Source organism: Triticum urartu, chromosome 6A (genome assembly GCF_056163025.1).
Source record: "Triticum urartu cultivar PI428250 chromosome 6A, HENAU_Tu73, whole genome shotgun sequence".
Classification (NCBI taxonomy): Eukaryota; Viridiplantae; Streptophyta; class Magnoliopsida; order Poales; family Poaceae; genus Triticum; species Triticum urartu.
In genome coordinates, this window is record NC_141878.1 from 391,015,524 (window position 1) to 391,035,552 (window position 20,029).

Genomic DNA, 20,029 nt, shown 5'->3' on the forward strand with positions numbered 1-20,029 from the left:
AATTGAGCTCTTTAATGCCTTATGTTCTAGTTCAAGAGGTAAGTGACAAGCCTTTCCATAAACCATTTTATACGGAGACATACCCATAGGATTCTTATAAGTAGTTCTATAAGCCCATAATGCATCATCAATTTTCTTAGACCAATTCTTTCTAGATCTATTAACAGTCTTTTGCAAAATCAATTTAATCTCTCTATTACTCAATTATACTTGACCACTAGACTGAGGATGATATGGAGATGCAATTCTATGGTTAACATCATACTTAGCAAGCATTTTACGGAAAGCACCATGAATAAAATTTGAACCACCATCAGTCATTAAATATCTAGGGACGCCAAACCTAGGAAAAATAACTTCTTTAAGCATCTTAATAGAAGTGTTATGATCAGCACTACTAGTTGGAATAGCTTCTACCCACTTAGTAACGTAATCAATAGCAACTAAGATATGTGTATACCCATGAGGAAGGAAAAGGTCTCATATAATCAAAGCCCCAAACATCAAATGGTTCAATAACAAGTGAATAATTCATAGGCATTTCCTGACGTCTACTAATATTACCAATTCTCTGGCATTCATCACAAGACAAGACAAACTTACGAGCATCCTTGAAGAGAGTAGGCCAATAAAAATCAGATTGCAATACCTTGTGTGCAGTTCTATCTCCACCATGGTGTCCTCCGTAAGACTCAGAGTGGCACTTGCGTAGTGTCTGTCCCTGTTCATGCTCAGGTACACAACGTCTAATAACACCATCTACTCCTTCTTTGTAAATGTGTGGGTCATCCCAAAAGTAATATCTTAAATCGTATACAACCTTTTTCTTTTGCTGGTATGTGAAACTAGGTGTTATAAATTTAGCAACAATGTAATTAGCGTAATCAGCATACCATGGAGTATTACGAAAAGCATTTATGACAGCTAATTGTTCCTCAGGAAAACTATCATCAATAGGAAGTGGGTCATCAAGAACATTTTCTAACCTAGACAAGTTGTCTGCAACGGGGTACTCATCTCCCTTTCTATCAATAGTATGCAAATCAAATTCTTGTAGCAAGATAACCCATCTAATAAGTCTAGGTTTAGAATCTTTCTTTTCCATAAGATATTTAATAGCAGCATGATCAGTGTGAACAGTTACTTTGGAATCAACAATATAAGATCTGAACTTATCACAAGCAAAAATAACAACTAAAAATTCTTTTTCAGTAGTAGCATAATTTCTCTAGGCACTGTCTAGAGTTTTACTAGCATAATTAATAACATTCAATTTCTTATCAACTCTTTGTCCTAGAACACCACCACCAGCATAATCACTAGCATCACACATAATTTCAAAGGGTAAATTCCAATCAGGTGGCTGAACAATAGGATAAGAAATCAAGGCTTTCTTTAGTTTTTCAAATGCTTCTACGCAATCATCATCAAAAATGAAAGGAACATCTTTTTGTAAGAGATTAGTGAGAGGCCTAGAAATTTTAGAGAAGTCTTTAATAAACCTCCTATAGATACCAGCATGACCAAGGTAACTTCTTATACCTTTGATATCTTTAGGACACGACATCTTTTCAATAGCATCTATTTTAGCTTTATCAACTTCAATACCTCTTTTAGATATTTTATGCCCCAAGAAAATACCTTCATTTACCATAAAGTGGCACTTCTCCCAATTCAAGACAAGATTAGTTTCTTCACATCTCTGCAAAACACGATCAAGGTTGCTTAAGCAATCATCAAAAGAAGTTCCGTAATGTAGCGACCGGATCCCAACGGACCGTAATCTCTGTGCTTAAGTGTCATCCCTGGATCGGTATTGCTGACACACACAGTACTCGAGGATTTATTGCAGAGTTCAATCACACACTTATTACATCAAGTGTCTCAAATAGAGTACTTACTACAATAATATGGCCGAAGGCCATCTAAATAAGATAACTATGGAAGCTTCGAAGATAAATGAGTCCATCCAACTCCACAGCAAAACTGAGTGCATGACAACGACCTATCGCACCTTACTGTTCGTTTGAAAACTCTGCAACATGATACGTTGCAGCCGTGTTAGTCAGCACATGGAATATGCTGGCAAGATAACACTATAGAGCAATGAACAAATAATAGCTATCACTACATGCATATTTGGCTGGTGGAGGCTCTATGGTTATCATTTGCATAAAGCTAATTTTTCCCTACAACAAAGGATTAGATTTTATTTAACTACAAAGTTAATGTCATTATTGAGAAGGTACCCCCAACTCAATCCCAATAATGATAATAATCCGACAAATTCATTTAAGTAAAGTGATGAGATCAAACAATAATTCAAGTACCAGATACTCAAGATGTCCATAACCGGGGACACGGGCACACGGCTAACCATGATTAGTTTATACACTCTGCAGAGTTTGCGCACTTTTCCCCACAAGACTCGATCCCCTCTGTTGTATCTCTCGCACTGCATGATGTTTGAGAAACGGATGATCGAGACACAGTCTTTCCGAAGAGGTCCCCTTAACCGATAGATAGGACGGTACACCTACAATCCCCTACATCCGCTAGCCCATCATGGAAAGTATTCCCACAACTTACACAACTATCCCAGAGCCCATAATGGCATGTGGCTGCACATGAAAGTTTCTAGCATGAATAATCTTATGATCCCTTTGAGCCTGGGTGGCATTCCATAGGATGATCACACGGGTACCCCGGGATCTCCTAGGACAACACTGGATTCCCCAGGTGCCCACAACCAATCCACATAGATGTGTATTAAAGTAGCCACCTTAAGTTTCCCTTAGTTAAATATAACTCTCACATCTTTCATGAATCTCACATACCAATCCACGACTACGAGCATAGCAAAGTAGTATAAGCATAATGTATAATACACGGGGTTCGATATAAGACAATAGGTTCCTACCTCAACAACTACTTCCCACACCCTCATGTTATCAAAACCTACTCATGCAATGTTTGAGGGTTGAAACTAGTGCATAAAACTGGGTAATCAAGGGATATGATCAAAGTGTTACTTGCCTTGCTGATGATCGGAAAACCCTAGAGATTCATAGTAGCAAGCTCACACTCCGTAAACTCTATCATGAACAAACAATAGCATACATAAGCACTCAAGAATAAGATGCAAAGGTAAAAACCAAAATAAAAGATCTAAACAAAAATTTCAAGTGAAGGGCTTCGATTTACAAAAAGAACCAATCGAATTGGAGTTACGAAACACAAACTATGGTCAAAAGAAGTTCAAATTCAAATCTGCTTGAAACCAAATTTTAAATTTTCAAAATCATGTTCAAGTTGTTTAGCTGGACAGAGGGGAACAAGACGAAGATTTTGGCGTTGGTTTCATTGGATTTGGATAAACGAGCAAAAAGTAGTGAGGGTTTAAAGATGAGGGGCTAATCTGTAAGAAAACTAATCGTGGATAGGTCCCTGACCGAAAATAAACTGAAAAAGAAAAATCTATCGGACGAACGTCTGCTAACAGAGACTAACGAACAAATTCGTTCGTTAACAGAACCGAACAGGTGAACGCTCACTAAATAACTTAACCTAATAAATAAACCGATCTAAAAAATAAAACCGAACTAAATAAAAACCGGGACGGGTTTTAGCGGTTATACCGGTTTGGGAAAAAACTGGCGGCGGCAAACTCTGGTGGGGTTCTGGTGATGCGGGGCGGCGGCAGGGTGGTGTGGCGGCGACGACGCGGACGGCGCGGACTAGCGCGGCGGCGGCGCGGTGCCGCGGTGACGGCAGCGCGACAACGGCGAGCGGCAGCGGGCGATGGTGGCTCGGGGCGGCGGTGACTTCGGAGGAGGTGGGGGCAGCGGGGTCGGCTTATAAAGGGAGGGGGATCGTTGGCCGACTTGGGGAGGGGGTCGGCGGCGGCTCCGACCCAGACTCCTAGGCGGAGTCCGGCGAGGACACGGGCAGCGCGAGCGGGGAAGGCGGTCGGCTGGGCCGGGCCGGCCCAGTTGGCACCCACGATTTTTTTAAAATAATAATTTCACCACAAAAAAATCCAAAACAAAAGAAAAGAAAAATCCTAAAATCCCAAAAATAATTTTCATGGTCCTCGCCTAATATTTAGGACAAAGTGAACATTTTTCTGGGGTAAATGCAATTTTAAAAAATGCATATTTCCCATAATTTAACCAAATAAAAACTCAAATAAAATTCAAATAAAATATATTTTTATTGAAAATTAAATTTCCATTATTTCCTCGCTGTTTTGAAGAAGTTATATTATCTTCTCTCATTATTTTATTTAATTTCAAATAATTGGAAATATAATTTCAAATAAAATTCACCTTGATCCAAATTACCAATTTTGAAAATTCAAAAATGAAATTTTATGAAAACCTCCAACTCTCTCAAATGGTCCTTGAGTTTCTTAAGGTCTCTAGGATCAAAATGTCCAAATAAACCAAATTCAATAATGATCAAATCATGGATGCATATGATGACCTAATTGTTAACATTCAAATTGAAAATTGGTATGTTACGAACCTACCCCCTAAGATGAATCTCACCCTCGAGATTCGGGTTGGCTAGCAAAAAGGTGTGGGTGGTCTTTCCGTAGGTCTTCTTCTCGCTCCCAGGTGGCTTCTTCCTCGGTATGGTGACTCCACTAAACTTTGCAAAACATGATGACCTTTCTACGTGTGACTCGGTTGGCAAACTCGAGGATCTTGACGGGTTTCTCCTCGTAGGTTAGGTCACTCTCCAACTGAATTGCTTCCAGGGGCACTGTATCTCTCAGAGGAATATCGGCCATCTCTGCCTGGCACTTCTTCAACTGGCAAAAGTGAAACACATCGTGAACTCCTGACAAACCTTCGGGTAACTCTAACTTGTAGGCAACTTCACCCATATGTCCCAAAACTCGGAATGGTCCTACAAATCGTGGGGCTAACTTTCTTTTGATTCCAAATCGTTTAACTCCTTGAAGTGGTGACACACGGATATATGCTCTGTCTCCGACTTCATAGGCTACCTCCTTGCGTTTTGTGTCAGCATAACTCTTCTGCCTGGACTAAGCTACCTTCAGTCTATCACGAATCAACTTAACCTTCTCTTCAGACTCTCTGATTCAATCTGGTCTGAAAAAATTTCGGTCTCCAACTTCATCCCACTTCAATGGTGTCCTGCACCTCCTTCCATACAAGGCTTCGAAAGGGGCCATCTTCAACCCAGCCTGGTAGCTGTTGATGTATGAGAACTCTGCGTAAGGCAAATTATCATGCCAACTAGATCCATAATCTAGCGCACAAGCTCTCAACATGTCCTCCAAAATCTGATTGACTCTCTCAATCTGTCCATGTGTCTGCAGATGAAAGGCTGTACTAAACTCTAGCCTGGTACCCAAAGTCTGGTGTAATTGATTCCAAAATTTCAAGGTAAACTGTGTTCCTCTATCTGATACGATGCTGCTCGGAAATCCATGCAGACATACACTCCTGGTCATATATATCTTGGCCAACTTTGCGCTCATATAAGTGGTTTTCACAGGGATAAGGTGAGCCACTTTGGTCAAGCGATCAACTACTACCCAAATGTAATCATATCCTGATCGTGTTCTGGGTAATCCGGTGATGAAATCCATGCCAAGCTTATCCCACTTCCATTCGGGTATTGGCAAAGGCTGAAGTAATCCTGCTGGCTTCTGGTGCTCTGCCTCAACTCTCTGACATACATCACATACGGCTAAATACTCGGCAATATCCTTCTTCATACATGTCCAGCAGAAATGTTCCTTCAAATCCAAATACATCTTAGTGTTTCCTGGGTGAATCGAGTATGGCGAGTCATGAGCCTCCTGAAGTATTAAATTCTTGATCTCTGAATCATTGGGCACATAAATACGATCTTTAAACCATAATGTTTCGTGTTCATCCTCACGAAAATCTTTGGCCTTTCCTTTATTCATCTTCTCCTTTATCTCCGCAATGTCCTTATCAGTCTTCTGGGCTTCTCGAATCTTTCCCAACAACATGGACTGAACTTCCAATGTTGCAACAAAACCTCTCGGAACTATCTCCAAGCGAAGTTCTCTGAGATCGTCGGCTAACTCCTGAGGTAATCCTCCGGTTACGAGAGTATTAACATAGCTCTTGTGGCTCAAAGTGTCTGCTACAATATTGGCCTTTTCTGGATGATAATGCAGCTTCATATCATAATCCTTTATGAGCTCCAACCATCTCCTCTGCCTGAGATTCAACTCCTTCTGCGTAAAAATGTACTCCGAACTCTTATGATCCGTGTATACATCACAACGGTTTCCAATAAGAAAATGTCTCCAGGTCTTGAGCGCATGTACTACGGCTGCTAACTCCAAATCATGCATGGCATAATTCAACTCATGAGGTTGAAGCTGACGTGAGGCATATGAAACAACTCTTCCGTCTTGCATAAGTACACCTCCAAGTCCTTGGCGAGACACGTCGCAATATACTTGGAAATCCTTGCATATATCCGGAAGAATTAGCATTGGGGCGTTAACTAAATGTTTCTTAAACTCCTGAAACTGGTCTCACATTCCTTGGTCCATTTAAACTTGGTGTCCTTCTTCAATAACTCAGTCATGGGCTTCGCGATCTTGGAAAAATTCTCAATGAATCTCCGGTAATATCCTGCGAGTCCAAGAAAACCGCGTATCTGTCTAACTGAGGTGGGTGCCAACAACTCAGTGACAGACTAAACCTTGGAAGGGTCTATTGCTATACCTTCTCCTGATATAACATGTCCGAGAAATCCAACTTCCTTCAACCAAAACTCACATTAGCTGTACTTGGCATATAGCTGATGTTCCCTGAGCTTCTCAAGAACCAAGCGCAAATGTTCCTTGTGTTCTTCTTCATTCTTCGAGTATACCAATATGTCATCAATGAACACCACAACAAACTTATCCAAGAACTCCATGAACACCTTATTCATCATACTCGTAAAGTAGGCAGGGGCGTTAGTCAATCCAAAAGACATGACAGTGTACTCATATAGCTCGTACCTTGTGGTAAAAGTTGTCTTAGGTATATCCTGTTCTCGGATCTTCAGCTGGTGGTATCCTGACCGAAGATCGATCTTGGAGAATACTTTCACTCCCTGCAGCTGTTCAAACAAATCATTGATCATCGGTAGTGGGTATTTGTTCTTGGTCGTCACCTCATTCAGTGCATGATAATCCACAACCATTCTCGAAGATCCATCCTTCTTCTCAACTAAGAGCACTGGGGCTCCCCACGGTGATGAACTTGGTCGGATATAACCTTTCTCCAATAACTCCTTAATCTACTTCTTAATTTCCTCCAGATCATTTGCGAGCATCCGATACAGTCTCTTCGATATTGGTCCGGTGCCTGGTAATAGCTCTATCAAAAACTCTTTTTCTCGATCTGGTGGCATGCATGGTAGTTCCTCCGAGAATACGTCGGGATAATCCTTTGCAACTGACACTTCCTCCTGAACAACTCCCAAAAGTGAATTTACTTGAGTCCTCCTTGGCGCATGCCTAGACACATACTTGATCCTTTTTCCTTCTCAGGTGGTGAGAAAAATTGACTTACTAGCACAATCGATATTTCCTCCATACTTGGATAGCCAATCCATGCCTAGTATCACATGCAATCCTTGTGACTCCAAAATAATTAGGTTTGAGGGGAAAACATGCCTACCTATGGTCAATGGCAACTGAAAACATCCTCCGCTAGCCATATACTCCGCTCCAGGTGAGCCTACTAACATAGGTGTCTTAAGGGCTACAGTGGGCAACTTAAACTTATCCACAAATCCCCTTGATATGTATGAATGTGATGCACTAGTGTCAAAAAAGGACAATAGCTATAAATGACTTAATAAAAAACTTACCAATAATTGCATCAGGCTGCTCTTCAACTTCCTCCACGTTGACGTGATTCACCTAACCTCTGGTGAAGGGATTTGGTTTCTTTCCAGAGCTTCCATTGCCATTACCATTCTTTATCTCATGACAATCATTTGCATAGTGTCCAGTCTTCCCGCACTTGAAACAGGTAACTTGACTCAGATCCTTCTTGGCGGGAGTTGCTGGGCTGGGACAGCTCTGACTGCTGTTTCCTCCATTCCCATTTCCATTCTTAGGGCCACTGTGGTTATGTGAACCTCCTCCATTATGAGAATGGCCTTCATGGTTATGATGGGTATGTCCTCCCAAGTTCGGGGTAAAACAAGGCTTCTGCTGAGTTCCAGAGTTGTACTTCCCATGTCCATATTTACGTTTGCGGCTCCCTATCTGCTGCTGCTTGCCTTCAATCATGAGAGCCCTGTCTACTAGCTCCTGATAGTTGGTGAATGTTGCCACCATCAACTGCATACTCAACTCATCATTCAGCCCCTCCATAAACTTCTCCTGCTTCGCGGCATCAGTGGCCACATCATCTGGGGCATAGCGAGCTAACTTGCTGAACTCATCCACGTACTGTGCCACAGTACAATTTCCCTGGAGTAAGTTGCGGAACTCATGCTTCTTCATACTCATAGCTCCAGCTGAGACATGTGCAGTGTGGAAGGCTTGTTGAAACTGATCCCAAGTGACATTGGCCACGGGGAAAGTGGTTGTGTAGTTCTCCCACCATGAGGCTGTGGGTTCATCCAGTTGATGTGCGGCAAAGCGCACCTTCTCAGCATCTGTGCAACCTGTGGTGGTCAACTCCCTTCCAATCTTACGGAGCCAGTCATCAGCAACAATCGGCTCGGTGCTACTAGAGAACACCGACGGATTCAACCTTAGAAAGCGGGCTAAGTTGTCAACTAGGGGTGGTGGCGGTGGGTTTTTGTTGTTGTTGTTGTTGTTGCCTTGGTTCTGGACTAGCAACTGCATCAAGGCATTCTCGCTGTTGGATGAACTGCGTGAGCTCCGGTGGGAAGGCGAATGCGGTGTCACGTCTCGGAGGCATCTGATAGGTTTTAGAGGCGTGAGAACAGAATAGAATAAGTTCTAAAGAGGGATTTCACTACCCATATGCACATGAGACAAACATATTCATTCCACACCACTCAATATCAGACAAGATTCATACAATCGATCTAAGCTACTGTTACAAAATCTCACGGACTATTACTATATACATGAAAGTACTCTAATGGTAATATGGTGGTCGACTAGAAATTTTGATCGGTGGAAGACTCCATAATATCTGCTCCAGCTTCGTCTTCATAATCATCATCGTTGTCGGGGTCAGAGTCTGTGTCGTCTAGTATGATGTAATCTTACGAACGAATGTCCACTCTAGGTTCAGGATCCCCCATGAATATTCCTACCTTCTTCTTCAGGTCTTCATTCTGCTCCAGTAGTATAGCAATTTCTTCTTCATATCCATCGCGTGTAGACTTGAGTTCCTCTTCTAGCTCCATGTTCCGGGTCATCACCTTCTTCGTGTCTATCATGTTGGCGCACATCTGGTTCTCATAACACCGAATGTTCTGGTTCAACTCCTGTATGTAGGCTGCAATGGATTTATCCTTCCTGGTGCGAATCATCTCCCATTGCTCATCTCGGCGTCCACATATCTGGTATATGGTGTCCTTAAGATCCTAGTTGTACACTTTGCCTATGCGTCCAATGGCGATGTCGGCGGCCATGCTCTTTCCTAAACTCCAGGTTGGTGCATCAAAGGAAAACTCGATGGGCTCAGTAACTGGTGTAGAAGTCCTTCCTGGAACACGAACTTGAATCGTCCAGTGCTCCTCTTCTGGTAAAGTTGCGGTGTAGGTTCCAGTGAAGCTTGGTATGCCGATGTTCAGGTATCTAGTGACTTCCTTCAAGTGTCGTCCGAAAGGGGTGTCATCATCCGGTTGAGTGAACTTGTTCCTTGGGTCCGCCATCTATAGAATAGAAATGGAGAAGAGTTATAAATGAGTAGAGAAGAGTATCCTGTGGCTTTTCCTAGTGGTCGCATCCTACAGTCGGCGTGTGCTCTGATACCATCTTGTGGTGACTCGATCCCAATGGACCGTAGTCTTTGTGCTTAAGTGTCATCCCTGGATCGGTGTCGCTGGCACACACTGTACTCGAGGATTTATTGCAGAGTTCAATCACACACTTATTACACTGACTGTCTCAAATAGAGTACTTATTACAATAATTTGGTCGAAGGCCATCTAAATAAGATAATTGCGGAAACTTCGAAGATAAATGAGTCCATCTAACTCCACGGCAAAACTGAGTGCATGACAACGACCTATCACACCTTACTCTTCGTCTGAAAACTCTGCAACATGATACGTGATAACCCACAAGTATAGGGGATCGCAACAGTTTTCGAGGGTAGAGTATTCAACCCAAATTTATTGATTCGACACAAGGGGGCCAAAGAATATTCTCAAGTATTAGCAGCTGAGTTGTCAATTCAACCACACCTGGAAATTAGTATCAGCAGCAGAGTATTTAGTAGCAAAGTAATATGATAGTAGTGGTAACGATAGAAAAAGTAATATTTTTGGGTTTTGTAGTGATTGTAACAGTAGCAACGGAAAAGTAAATAAGCGAAGAACAATATATGAAAAGCTTGTAGGCATTAATTGGATCGGTGATGGAGAATTATGCCAGATGCGATCGATCATGTAACAGTCATAACATAGGGTGACATAGAACTAGCTCCAGTTCATCAATGTAATGTAGGCATGTATTCCGAATATAGTCATACGTGCTTATGGAAAAGAACTTGCATGACATCTTTTGTCCTACCCCCGTGGTAGCGGGGTCCTATTGGAAACTAAGGGATATTAAGGCCTCCTTTTAATAGAGTACCGGACCAAAGCATTAACACATAGTGAATACATGAACTCCTCAAACTACGGTCATCACCGGGAGTGGTCCCGATTATTGTCACTTCGGGGTTGCCGGATCATAACACATAGTAGGTGACTATAGACTTGCAAGATAGGATCAAGAACTCACATATATTCATGAAAACATAATAGGTTCAGATCTCAAATCATGGCACTCGGGCCCTAGTGACAAGCATTAAGCATAGAAAAGTCATCGCAACATCAATCTCAGAACATAATGGCTACTAGGGATCAAACCCTAACAAAACTAACTCGATTACATGATAAATCTCATCCAACCCATCACCGCCTAGCAAGCCTACGATGGCATTACTCACGCACGGCGATGAGCATCATGAAATTGGTGATGGAGGAAGGTTGATGATGACGATGGCGACGGATTCCCCTCTCCGGAGCCCCGAACGGACTCCAGATCAGCCCTCCCGAGAGAGTTTAGGGCTTGGTGGTGGCTCCATATCGTAAAACACGATGAATCACTCTCTCTGATTTTTTTCTCCCTGAACACGAATATATGGAGTTGGAGTTGAGGTCGGTGGAGCGCCATGGGGCCCACGAGGGAGGGGGCGCGCCCAGGGGGTAGGCACGCCCCCACCCTCGTGGACAGGGTGTGGGCCCCCTGACATGGATTCTTCTTCTAGTATTTTTTATATATTCCAAAAATAATCTCCGTTGATTTTTAGGTCATTCCGAGAACTTTTATTTCTGCACAAAAATAACACTATGGCAATTCTGCTGAAAACAACGTCAGTCCGGGTTAGTTCCGTTCAAATCATGCAAGTTAGAGGCCAAAACAAGGGCAAAAGTGTTTGGAAAAGTAGATACGACGGAGACGTATCAACCTCCCCAAGCTTAAACCTTTGCTTGTCCTCAAGCAATTCATTTGATAAACTGAAAGTGATAAAGAAAAACTTTTACAAACTCTGTTTGCTCTTGTTGTTGTAAATATGTAAAGCCAGCATTCAGGTTTTCAGCAAAGATTATGAAATAACCATATTCACAATAACATTTAGGTCTCATGTTTACTCATATCAATGGCATAATCAACTAGCGAGCAATAATAATAAATCTCGGATGACAACACTTTCTCAAAACAATCATAATATGATATAAAAAGATGGTATCTTGCTAGCCCTTTCTGAGACCGCAAAACATAAATGCAGAGCACCTTTAAAGATCAAGGAATGACTAGACATTGTAATTCATGGTAAAAGAGATCCAGTCAAGTCATACTCAATGTAAACTAATAGTAATGGATGCCAATGACAGAGGTGCTCTCCAACTGGTGGTTTTTAATAAGAGGATGATGACTCAACATAAAAGTAAATGGATAGGCCCTTCGCAGAGGGAAACAGGGATTTGTAGAGGTGCCAGAGCTCGGTTTTGAAATCGATATGAATAATATTTTGAGCGGTATACTTTCATTATCAACATAACAACCGAGAGATCTCGATATCTTCCATGCTACACACATCATAGGCGGTTCCCAAGCAGAATGGTAAAGTTTATACTCCCCCACCACCAACAAGCATCAATCAATGGCTTGCCCGATACAATGGGTGCCTCCAACTAACAACAATCCTGGGGTAGTTTTGTTTGCAATTATTTTGATTTGATTTGCTTAAAGCATGAGACTAGGCATCCCGGTGACCAGCCATTTTCTTGTGAGTGAGGAGCAGACTCCACTCCTCTTGAGAATAACCCGCCTAGCATGGAGGATACAGATAGCCCTAGTTGATACATGAGCTATTCGAGCATACAAAACAGAATGTTTATTTGAAGGTTTAGAGTTTGGCACATACAAATTTACTTGGAACGGCAGGTAGATACCGTATATAGGCAGGTATGGTGGACTCATATGGAATAACTTTGGGGTTTATGGAATTGGTTGCACAAGTAGTATTCTCGCTTAGTACAAGTGAAGGCTAGAAAAAGACTGGGAAGCGACCAGCTAGAGAGCGACAACAGTCATGAACATGCATTAAAATTAATCAACACCGAATGCAAGCATGAGTAGGATATAATGCACCATGAACATAAATATCATAGAGGCTATGTTGATTTTGTTTCCACTACATGCGTGAACATGTGCCAAGTCAAGCCACTCGAATCGTTCAAAAGAGGATACCATCCTATCATACCACATCACAACCATTTTAATAGCATGTAGGCACGCAAGGTAAACCATTATAAGCTCCTAGCTAATTAAGCATGGCATAAGCAACTATAATCTCTAATTGTCATTGCAAATATGTTTCTTTCATAATAGGCTGAATCAAGAACGATGAGCTAATCATATTTACAAAAACAAGAGAGATCGAGTTCATACCAGCTTTTTTCATCTCAATAAGTTCATCATATAATCATCATTATTGCCTTTCACTTGCATGACCGAATAGTGTGGATAATAATAATAGTGTACGTGCATTGGACTAAGCTGGAATCTGCAAGCATTCAATTCAAGAGAGAAGACAAGGTAATATGGGCTCTTTGTTAGATCAACAATAATGCATATGAGAGCCACTCAACATTTTCATCATGGTCTTCTCCTCTCGACCCCCAAAGGAAAGAAAAGAAATAAAACTATTTACACGGGAAAGCTCCCAACAAGTAAAAGAAGAACGAGAAATATTTTTGGGTTTTATTTTTAATTACTACTACTACAGGTAGGGAAAGTAAACTAACTAAAAGCTACAACTAATTTTTTTTGGTTTTTCTTAAGGTTTATTAAGGCACACGAGAAGAAAGCTAAAAAGGAAATAAACTATCATGGATGATACAGTGAAAAAGTATGAGCACCGACAACTAGCATGAGTGTGTGAATACGAATGTAATGTCGGTGAGAAATACGTACTCCCCCAAGCTTAGGCTTTTGGCCTAAGTTGGTCTGTGCCCATGGATCAAAGTAGCCCTCTCCGGTGTAAGGGGGAGTTTCCTCTGGGTGCCACTGGTTGGCAATCTCCTCTGGATTCCACTGATAACCTGACCGCCGATAAGGGTCCTGGGCTGGTTCCGGCTCAGGATCTGGAGCTGGTGTCACACTCCAGTATGCATAAACGTCCTCCAGTAAAACAAGGTACTTGCCTGAAAATATGTTAAACAAAGAGGGAGCAGGCAAGGTAATAGTCTCAAAGTTATTCTTACCAAAAATCAGTCTATAGTTGAGCAACTTCTTCTTATTCTTAACAATAAAATCATGTGCTAACATGCTCTTATAATCTAGAAAAATATTAGGCAGCAACTTTTCCTCTTTCTCATAATGCCTGATAGGTATGTTGAAGTGTGCAGCAAGGTGCGAGGCAAAGATGCCTCCAAGGATGGGGCCCTTAGTACGGTTCAGGTTTAACCGTTTAGCAACAATAGCACCTAAACTGAAAGTAGTATCTTGAAACAAGGCATGGCGCAAAATAACAATATCAGAAGCACTAAGGTTCCCACTGTTCCCGCGACCAATTAAGCATCTACTAGCAAATATTGAAAAGTAACGTAGAACAGGAAAATGTATGGTAGTGATTCTTGCATCGGAAACTTTCCTCGTTTCCCCTACAACAATCATATCAATAAATCCCTCCACATCATCACGATGTGGTTCCTCTATGCTGCCCTCAAAAGGTATCAAACAAACCCGACAAAAATCACGAAGTGACATCACCTTATGCTCATCATATAAATAAAATTCCACCGAAGGTGGTGAGCTCCTAGCATGGAAATGAATGTTTTGCACAAAGATATTGGCAAGTAAGAGATATTGTTCGCGTTGGTCATGGAGGATGTCGGATTTCGGGTTCTGACAGACCCTTGAGGTTCGAACACTGGGGTGCGCGCGGAGATCTCTCCCCTACCAATCTACGCCCAATCTCCTTGCGTGATTTGAGCTGGAAACCACGAACAACACAAGGGACACAAGGTTTATACTGGCTCGGGCCACCGTTGTGGTGTAATACCCTACTCTAGTGTGTGGTGTGTGGATTGCCTCAGGGGCTGATGAGGATCAGTACAAAGGAAGAATAGCCTCGCGAGAGGTGTTCTTGAGCTGGTGCGATGAATTGCTAGGGTGAGTTCAGTCGCCTCTCCCTCTCTCTCTGCTAGGATTCTCCCAGATTTCTAGATGTCCCTTCCTCTGTGGTGGCTAGCTCTATTTATAGAGGCCCCGGGCCTCTCCCCAAATAATGAGTGGGAAGGGCGCCAACAATTGGCCATTTTGAAGGGGAACATGTAGTACAACTTATCCTGACCAAAGGTGGTCTTCGTTTGCCAAAAGTACTGGTGATGATGCCATCTTGGGCTCCACAGTGACCTCCGTCCTGCCGCTCTGCTGGTCTTGGTCTCGTTGCACCGGAATGGCATCCTTTGCCTGATGCCTTGGCCTGTGCTTGCCCCCTTTGCACCAAAGGGGAAACAAGGACACTGCGCAGGACGGCGCCCGCCTGGTCTCGATCGTCATGGCTTGCGTCATGGGTTCCTCGTGAGGTACCCCTGCCTTGATCTCTCTGCCTCCTCGCGAGCTTGCCTGATGAGGCTGCCTCTGAGGAAGCTTCCTATCATCCTCCCCGCGAGGCTTGGCCCCTCGCGAGGGTCTTGAGCTTGAGCTGATGAAGATGGGCCGTGCTGGGCCCCCGCTTGAGCCACGCCGCAGGCCGCAGGCAGGCAAGTCTAGGGACCCCCGTTCCCAGAACACCGACAGTAGCCCCCGGGCCCAAGGCACGCCCGGGCTTGGCCTAGCAGGAAAGCGAAGGGGCAAACGTGAAGTGCCGCGGGTCCTAACAGCCTGCGGCCTTGGGCGCCGCGTGGCGATTGATTGGACGTGGGCGACTGCGCTTCCCCACGACACCTCGGCGACAGCACGACTTGATAAGTCACTGCATGCACAGAAACTGGTCATGATTACCTGCGATCGTGGTGCATGGCGGTTGGCCTCCTCCGGCTATAAGTACGGGGCTGGGCGAGCCCCTTCGGCCCGTCCCTTCTTGCTGCTCCTTTCCTTCTTCTCGATTACTCGCCGCTCTCATGGCTACAAAGAGACTCTCGGCCGCGGAGAAAGGAAAGGCCCCTCAGGCTGGGCCTGACTCCCCCCGGCGAAGCGCGGCCCAGGCCGCCCTCGCAAGTATACCACGGTCCCCGTGGTGGCCTCCCACGGCCACGGAGGCGGTTCTCGGCGCGGTGGTGAGCGCCCGGTTGCCGACGGGGGGCACGCCGTGGGTGTGCGCCCCCCTAGGCCACGCTTTCGCTCTGCGGAGGTGCTGCCGGAGTTTGTCGTGTGGTCGGCAGACCCATCTAGCACCAGGCTCCAGCTCCCTTGTTTCTTCGTAGATGAACTGCCGGCCAGCGCCCAGTGCGGCTTCTGGCTCCAGGCAGACGGATGCTGCAGCAGGGCCTCCTGGGCGTCGCTGGAGGTCTCCGTTTCTGGGAATGGGGCTCTGACACGCGGCTGGCAAACGTTTGGCCGCGCGCACGGCCTGAGCCGGTGGTGCACCATGTACTTCAAGTTTGATGGCGACGCCACCCTCTACGTGAGGGTGTTCGGGGAAGACGGTTGCCGTGCTGGGTGCTGCCCTGAAGACGACGACCGCGGCCGCCTGCCCAGCCCCGGCACTGACCAGGATGAAGATGGCGACTGGCGTACATGCGGTGGTGCTCGGGGTTCGCTGAGCTTCGGCGCCCCCCTCTCCGGCAGCAGCTCCTCCAGCGGGGGCCATGACCAGCCTCCTCGCCGTCGCGCCCGCCTGGGTGAAGGTAGCAGGTCAGCCCGCCGTCGCGCCCCGGTGAAGCGAGAGGAGGGATCCTCCTGAGCCCCAGGAGCAGCTCGAGCCTTCGCTGTGGGTTGGTGCAGGACGAATCGCACCCGTTTTGTTTTCTTTCTTATCCTGCGCAAAAATAGAAAGTAATGTAGGGCCCCGCGGGGGCGTATTAGAACTGCTGCTGTTTAACCATCGCGCTGTTTCCGCTATTTCTGCGCCGTGTTTTTGCGCCGCGCACCCATGTGCGGGAACTATTTTAGCTCGGCGCGGTCCTCGCCTCCCGAGGCCGTGGCCTCCTCATGCGCTTTGTGCCCTGCAAGGATCAGTAGGAGGGGTAACTTACGGTCTTAGTTGTGGGGGCGATCGGCCCAGGTCCTGCGCTCGTGTCGCGATGCCCGTGGGGCACGGACTGGGAGGGGTGCTCCCGCAGAGGACTCGGTTAGGAAAGCTCCAAACGATCGGGGCAGAAAACACTCGCGAGGGCACCCACGAACCTCCCTCGCGAGACTTGTTCGAGAGAAAACGAGGCGATCGAGCGAGAAAGATAAAGAGTCACAAGCCAGGAACGTCAGCAACTCCAATAAAACTTCAAACGGGAATAGACAAGCCAACTGCAGAAAACAAATGGGAAAGCCGCGTCCGGCACCTATTCTAGTCTTCGACATCTTCTCGCCAGCGCGGAGCTAAGTGCTGCCACTGGGCGTGGGCGGGAGCTCCCGAGCCCCGAGGGCGGCTCTCCGGAGACTCCGGGGCGTGTACAGCCCCACTCATTATTACGTGAGAGTGTCATGGGCGTCGAGCTTCACAGGCATTGGCCTTCTTCACAGGCACCGGGCCTTTCTCGAAATGCGGCAGCTTCACAGGCATTTGCCTTCTTCACAGGCACCGGGCCTTTCCCAAAACGCAGCTTCACAGGCATTCGCCTTCTTCACAGGCACCGGGCCTTTTCCAAAACGTAGCGGCTTCACAGGCATTCGCCTTCTTCACAGGCACCGGGCCTTTCCTAGGCGCTAGGCCTCGCTCAGGGATAGAACCTCCAGAGATGTTGAATGTTCCATGTGTTCTGCATGGGTACCCCCTCCGTGGTCTCCAAGCGCGCGGAGCCAGGCCTGGAGACATGAACAACCTTGAACGGGCCCTCCCACATGGGAGAGAGCTTGTGCAGCCCCTCCTTGGAGAGAACTCGTCTGAGCATGAGATCCCCTACCTCAAGAGTTCTGGGGCGGATGTTGCGGCAGTGGTATCGTCACAGCGCCTGTTGATACCTTGCCGCTCGCAGCAGCTTCTCGACGGCGTTCCTCCCCCAGCGCAAGATCCGTCCCCCGCATGGCGTCCTGCTGCGTCTCATCGAATGCCAGGACCCGTGCGGAGCGATGCCTGACCTCGTGAGGGAGGACAACCTCTGCTCCATAGACGAGGAAGAACGGGGTCTCGCCAGTCGGCTTGGTCGCAGTTGTGCGGATTGACCACAGCACGTACTGTAGCTTGTCGTACCAGCCCTTGCCGCAGGCCTCCAGCTTCTTCTTGAAGGTCCTGGCTTTGAGGCCCCTCAGGACCTCCGCGTTGGCCCGCTCGGCCTGGCCGTTGCTCCGGGGGTGTGCTACCGAAGCGTAGCATATCTGCGTTCCAAGGTTAGCACAATACGTTTTGAAGAGATTACTGGTGAATTGCGAACCATTGTCAGTGATGATGCGGTTGGGCACCCCAAATCGGCTCACGTGGCCCTTGATGAATTTGACCGCAGAGCCTGCCGGGATTGTGCGGACGGCTTCCACCTCAGCCCGCTTGGTGAATTTGTCCACGGCGACGTAGAGGTAGCGATAGCCCCCTGGCGCCCGAGGAAACGGGCCCAGAATGTCCAGCCCCAAACTGCGAACGACCATGAGAGGGGTATAGTCTGTAGACCCCCCGTAGGCTGATGGATCTGCTTAGCGTGAAACTGGCAGGCCTCGCAAGCCTTTACAAGCTCAACGGCGTCGTTGAGCGCCGTGGGCTAGTAGAATCCACTACGGAACGCCTTGCCGACGAGGGTCCGCCACGACGAGTGGTGCCCGCAGTCTCCGACGTGTATGTCCGCCAGCAGCTCCTTCCCTTGCTCTCGGGAGATGCGGCGTAGGGACATGTCATTTGGTCACTTCTTGTAGAGCTCTCCATCCCTGATGCAATAAGCCGTGGCCTGCTGCGCCACACGCTCCGCTTCCTCCTCATCCTTCGGCAGAGTCCCTTGCATCAGGTAGTTCTTGAGCTTCGGGATCCAACACCCTTCCTGAGTCTCTAACGCCAGGAGCAGGCGTGCCCCTGAGGCTGGGCCGCAGACCGGGGCTCCTGAGGCAGGCGGCTGAGGGAGCTCCTCCCTTGGTTGCACCGTGCTCGATAGTGGCGGCGTCGCCGAGGGTTTGAAGAGCCGCTCCTCGAAGACGCCAGGCTCCTGAGGCAGTCGTCTGGACGCCCTCTTGGCAATGTCATCGGCCTCCTGATTGGTGCCGCGAGGCACATGCTGCAACTCCAGTCCCCAGAACTGTTTCTCCATCTTGCGAACCTCAGCGAGGTAGGCTTCCATGTGCTCGTCCTTTGGCTCGTATATCTTGTTGGAGAAGTTGATGAGGAGCTGCGAATCGCCCTTGATGACGAGGCACTTTACCCCTAAGGTAGTTGTAGCCTTCAAGCCTGCTATTAGGCCTTCGTACTCCGCTATGTTGTTGGAGACCTTTTCTCCATGTTGGAAGCAGAGTTGTACGGCGTAATAGAGTTTGTCCTGGGTAGGGGACACAAGCACTGCGCCAGCTCCCGCACCGTGTCGGGAGAACGCCCCATCGAAGTACATGACCCAGCCGTCCGGTGCTTCACTTCCCGGGGAAAGTGATCGGTCTTCGCCTGCCTCGAGACCCTGCGCTTCTGCCCATTCTGCCACGAAATCTGCAAGTGCAGCTCCCTTGATAACTCTGGTCGTGCTGAATTCTAGCTGAAATGCCTGTAGCTCAATGTTCCATCCGGCGACCCTTCCAGCTGAGTTGGGGCTCCTGAGCACTCTTTCCAAGGGGTATGCTGAGACGACCTTGATGGGATGTCCTTGGAAGTAGTGGTGCAGCTTGCACGAGGCCACTAGTAGCGCGAGGAGGAGTTTTTGAGGCATGGGATACCGTGCCCTTGCGTCTCGTAGCACCGTGCTGACGAAGTACACGGGATGCTCGACGAGGTTGAAGGTGTTGGTGCAGCTTGCGTCCTCCAGAGATCGAGGCGTCTCTTGAGACGACGGAGCTCCCAGGGCTTGGTCACCTGAAGAGGCCTCTCCTGCTTCGGGCGCATTCTCCTGCTGCGGCTGTTCCTTTCCGGCTGTGGTTGCGGCCTTCGCGAGGCCCTCCTAGCTCTGCTTTGCTTCAGTTCAGACGGTCGATGCGGCCTTGGCACATCGCTCCTCCCTGACCGCCACCAGGGCTGCACTGGCGGAGTAG